Below are 5,883 nucleotides of genomic sequence, written 5' to 3' on the forward strand. Positions count from 1 at the left end.
TTCAAGGGTTAAATCACCTCTTCATGTTCTGCAGAAGCCTGTTAATCACCCATTGATTCAAATCAGGTGTGTTGGAGCAGAGAAACAAGTAAAACATGCAGGATGGTGGCCCAAAGAGGACCAGGATTGGACACCCCTGCTTTAGCATAGTATTCATGGCAAAATAAGGATTTTGCACTTGTATGTATGAACCTTCTGGAAATGATAAAAACTGTGAAGGTTTGTTGAAAAACCCTACAGATTTTATAAGTCAGTAAAAGCTTGATCTATAGTACCAATACTGGTTTGCATTTGTGTTAGATTTTTATAAAACCATTAGCATAAAAAAACTAATAAAAGTCTCATTTAGACATCTTGGATTTCCTTTGCTTTTCTTTTTCTTGTCAGCGGCTGGAAATACCAAGATACCAATTGTCACCATATTATCTCATAATACCACATTTGGAGACAATGCAGAGACTTCTGGTCTACTTTAATTAACTGAAAATAGTCAAGCACTGCTTTAAAGTTATAGTGGCAAAAAAAATGACAGAAAGAATAATTTTATACTTTGTTTTTAAAGATAATTGGCTACAGTATTTTATGCTGAAGTCTTCCTTTCCTTATCGCAGAGAATCTGAGCGCTTTTACTCATTCTTGGTTAGAAACCTTGCCTCATGTTTCAGGGAAGACATTTTGACTTGTCACAGAAATGACAGAACAGGTGGACTCCAGAAGGGAGCCCCACTGAGGCATGACAGTGACCGAGAATCTACCAAAGCAGGACCCCTCATAATTGGGATTGAGCCATTGTTAATTCCTTCCATCTCTCCTCCCTGTGACACGTTGAAACGTCTTCAATAAAGAAAATCTACCACTTGCAAGTGATGAAAGCTGAAAGAGTAAATTATGCAGCGCTGCAACTACAACAATATAAGATGCATCACACATCCTCAAGGTGATCATGCTATGAGTGTCATTTCTGGCAAGCTAAGATTAGAAACAAAAATTAGATCCTTTCACTTTCTTCCTGATATTCAGTTTGCATATGTGCACCTAAAATTAATTTATGGTCACTGAATTTTATCTTATTAATTACATAATCAGTTTTAATGTATTTATTCAGGGGTCACTGAATTCTGAATACATACAGCAGATTTCTAAAAGTTTCACCAAACTCAAAAAGAAAATACAGTGTGTTACATCATGGTATAATTTGTTTGAAAATGTGTTTCACTGAATTTCAAGGAGATGAATCAGATAACAAAAAAAGAAGAAATAAAAAGCATAAAGCCTTTATTCTTCAGACTAACCATTTCAAAGGAAAATATATAGCTGTGGATATTGTTCAGAAAATTTTATTTTACGACATAAAATCTGCTTTTCCTTAATGCAGGTACTGAACTATTGACTGTGGTTGTTTTACATAAAAGACTGCACTGTGTCAATTTTCCTTCAGAGACATTAGGAGAAAATACAGATGAAGGCACAGAATCAGACTTGAGTTGTTTGATTTGAAACTCCTGCTGTTTTCACACTGGGGGGGACAGAAAACCAAAGTCCACAGAGGCTCCTTTCATGGCATAAACAAAAGATGGTAAAACTGCTCAAAGCCCAAATACTGGGTAATCACAGGAGCCAGACGAATGGAACTCCAGCATGCCAAATGATGCACAGATAAAATAAAAAAGCATCAAGGCTCAAATCACAGGAAGATTTTATAACAGTACAAACTGAAATTGTAGTGATAACGATTAAAAAAAAAAACGAGAATTAAATTTGCCCACAGCTATTAAAATGTTGTCATCAAGGCAAAAAGGACAAACCGCTGTAAGTCTGCTTTAATACAAGATGAAGAAATCAAACAAAAAAAACTTACTTACTTCTAAACGGGTCTATTTAATTGTTTTTCTTTATAACCCTCTCTTAAAAAAACTATCTATGCCAGCGGTTCTCAAACTTTTCAGCCTTTGACCCACAAAACAACAGCATCACATTGGTAATAAGTCAATAAAACAGAATATAATTAAAGCAGAAAAGACCCTGACAACTAAATTAATATTTATAGTAACTATGACTACTGTTCTTCATTATTTTCTGACATATATGGCAAAAAGGTGCCATTATCTATTGTCTTTATATTATATTTGATTTGTGGAGGTTGTCTAAAGGACCTCTCACTTGTTGTTTCACGACCCTTAGAGGGGTCCCGACCCCAACACTGAGAACCCCTGGTCTGTGTAACAGCAGGTGCAGGTGAGCTGGTTAGTTACTAATGATGTCTGCTAGTTTTCATTCCATGTACAGACTGAGGTTTGCTCTGGACAATCTTAGTTCAGGCAGAGGAAAGGATCACATTATTTTAGCTTCTTCTCGTCCACTGACTGATGAAGCTTTGTTTATTTTTATGTTTTATCTACATTATCAGATGTTGCATACTGTATGGGCTTGAGTCATCGTTAAAAGCTCTATCCCAATCAGCTTCATTAGACTAAATTTAAAATCCATAACTGATGTCTGTTTGCCCACAGATATTTGCAACTCAAACCCAGAATCCGCACCTTTTACATCAACAAGGTTATTTTGAACTCAGAGATCTCATATGTTTATATTTAATTTGAAATTTCTTTCATTTTTTTTGCAAAACATCCTTTCAGTTCAACTTTTTTCAACAGTAAAAATGATAAGAAAAAAACAAAGAAAAGGTGAACAGGGTATGAAAATCTAACAATACCAAAAAATCTAGTTGGATGGCAACTCAGTATCTCTCAGCTGACAGTGATTGTTTGCAGGTGAATTATGACTTTATGTACGTTTTTATGTTAGACACTATAAACATGAAGGCCGATGATGGTGAATTTAGATAAAGGCAGCATGAGTTTTCTTACCTGCCTTTTTAAGTGACACCTTCAGCATGTGAAGAGACAAAAATCAAAATGTTGCACCTCAGGATGAGACATCACAGCATCACAGTCTTTCAAAGCAAAACTGGAAAAAACACATTAAGCTCCTGTGAATCTACCTTTGCTTTTGGCTTTTTTTATTTTTTGTAAAATTCTAGGATGGCTGTGACTCAAACTTGCATTCTTAAGTCGATTCAAAAATACTTTATTAATCCCAAAGGGAAATTAAATGTTGTTGTAGCTCATAATCCTGGTTTTGGTAAAGAGTTGATGGCTTTGGGCAGGAAGGGTCTCCTGTAGCGGTCCGTCTCGATGGTGTCCTCAAAGAGCCCCACCAGGTGAGCCTCGCTGGCCTCCTGCAGAGCCATGATGGCAGAACTCTGGAAGCTCAGGTCGGTCTTGAAGTCCTGGGCGATCTCCTGGATCAGGTGCTGGAAGGGCAGCTTCTGGATGAGCAGCTCGGTGGATCTCCCTGAGAGCCACGGTCCCGGGCCTGCAGAGATGAGGCTTCTTCCCTCCGCCGGTGGCCGGGGCACTCCTGCAGGCAGCTTTGGTGGCGAGCTGCTTCCTGGGAGCTTTACCTCTGGTGGATTTACGGGCAATCTGCTTGGTTTTGGCCATGACTGGACTTCAGGGTTCTTCACGTTCAGCACTTGTTGTCATGGTTACGCATCATAACAAAATGTCCAAAAGTAAAAAAGGTTTTAGTAAAAATCCTTCCAGCTGCACAGCATCCGATACCAGAGGAAGTAATCATCCAAAAAAAGTGATTTACATCAAGAAAAAAAGAGGAATAAAGTTTTCAAAAGCAATGAATGAATGAAACAGCTACTCCAACATGCAGCCACCTTGAGCGGCGCAATTCTAGACTGATATCGCTCATAAACATCCAGACTTTTTATTTCATTGATTAGTGAAACCCAAATGATTTGTGTGACACTAAAAGTGGTTTTTAGATGTGATTGTTGGCAACAACACAAGTCGCAAGAGTCTCCAAAATGTCTTGACATGTTTTCAGAGGGGTTCTCCGTGTCCTTGCATCAGTCAAAAAAGTTTTGAACATGTTAAAAAAAATGTGCAACAAATTGTCTTTCAAAATAGTCACAGAGTTGGTGTGGTCATCAGGAACCCATCTGAAGAGCACCGGAGCTTTATTCTGACTCCTGCAGTGAGCTCTCCTCTGACAGAAAACAGCCAAGGTTAATGTCTTGTTCTAAAAACCACACTGATGAGAAATAATATTAAAGCTCTGTTCCAAATGTGGGTATCTTTATTTTAAACGTGTACTCCAGCAGATTAATTCATAAACTTGGGGGTTGCTGTCTATGATGTGGGGAAAAGCGGGCAACAAATTAATGTGCACAGCCTAGAATACAATCTTCCTAACTGCGCTCATGGCAAAAAAAAAAGCTGTGTTTTTCAAAAATTGGCTGCTCAAAACACATCCACACGTCTTGCTGTTCCCTTGGTTGCAAACACTCAGAATTCAAGGAGACTGCATCAAAAAAATTGCCTATTTTCTCACAATTTTGTGTCTCCTGATAGAATCCAAAAGTCACAGCTAAGTGAGATACTGGGTCTTTGCAGATGTAAATGGATTTTAGATATAAATGTAATAAAATCAGTTGAAAAGCTCAAGTTTTAAACAAACAGCTTTAAGCAACTTGAAGCACTTGTGCATATTTTTTATATTTTTTCTGGTAAAGAACCATTTAACCCAATGACAAACTGAGAGTTTCACAAAACGTTAACTGTGATAAGTTCTAAATTTGGTTCACTCACACTTATGTGACTAAAATCACAGATTTGTTCATTTGAGTTGCCTTTAAATGTTCCAACTAATTCATAAAAAGCATTGTATAACCAAGATGTTTGTACTGAGGAGACATGATTCATAGTTTTGCAGTTTAGAGTATTTTTAGGAACAAACGGAAGGCTGTTTCTTAGTGCATCAGTTGATATTACTTAAAAAGCACTTAAATAACAAATAGAAAGAGGACAAAGAATAAATACTTCTCCGTGTAAGACTCTCAGCCTTAGCTTCAGCAGGATCAGTCTCAGAAGTTACATTAAAAATGCAATGATAATTGGAGAATCTCCCAGGTGACTGGCTTTGCAGAGGAAGCACTCTCGGTGTTATCCCAGCCCACATCCTGTTGTGATTGTGTTTCAGACTTTGGCTGGGACAACACACATCAGTCACAGGGGAGCAGGGAGCAGTGGGGGCGAAGACTGGAAAACTGGAAACCTAAACCAGAATCCTGGAGCTAAAGAGGCCTTTCCAAAACCCTGTGTGTTTTTCTTTTCTTTCAAATTAAACTGCTTTGTTAACGGGTTTTTGCTGGTCTGTAACCATTAAATCGTAAAGTATTTAATGAATGTGTTCTTTAAGACAAAATAAGGTCTGTATTTTTTTAATTGGCAGCTCTTGTTAGTCCAGTTTCAAGCCATCAGAGTCGTACTGCTAATGGGGACTTTACACAGACAAACAAGATCGTAACATGTTTAAAGTCCACACGAGAAGAAATGAAAGTGATTTTTCATCAAATAAAAATAAAAATCCTGACAGTTTCACAGCGAAGAGTGTAAAAATGAAAAAATCCATAATATGCTGTATTTTGTAAAAGTGTGACACAAGCAGCATAGTTTCTATCTGCTAATAAGCCCGGACTGTTTAATTAGAAGCTTTTATCTTTTTGTAACTCACTTTTTGCCCATTTGACACATAATCACTTGATTTGCTAACACAGTCCCTGCCAGGAATGTTGCAGAACTTTTTGTATATTTTTTAAGCATCTGATGAAGCCTGCCTCAATGGATTTGACAGATAACGAGCTACAACTTGGTGTGGTTAGCTAAGAGTCATTCACAACACATACACCGAGCACCAACAAATCAAAACGTTGCATGTGATTGTGCACAATGTTACTTTCAAGGTTTGCCTAAAATTTCTCAACATAAAATAATCTTAGCTGGGCGATGAAAATTCCTTCAAGGAATT

General features: G+C 37.5%; 1 pseudogene; it reads right to left on the bottom strand.

Moving 5' to 3' along the window:
* Positions 1 to 3,202: 3,202 nt before the first annotated feature.
* Positions 3,203 to 3,503, bottom strand: LOC108251115 (annotated as a pseudogene).
* Between the last annotated feature and the right edge of the window lie 2,380 nt (positions 3,504 to 5,883).

Source organism: Kryptolebias marmoratus, linkage group LG15 (assembly GCF_001649575.2).
Source record: "Kryptolebias marmoratus isolate JLee-2015 linkage group LG15, ASM164957v2, whole genome shotgun sequence".
Taxonomy (NCBI): Eukaryota; Metazoa; Chordata; class Actinopteri; order Cyprinodontiformes; family Rivulidae; genus Kryptolebias; species Kryptolebias marmoratus.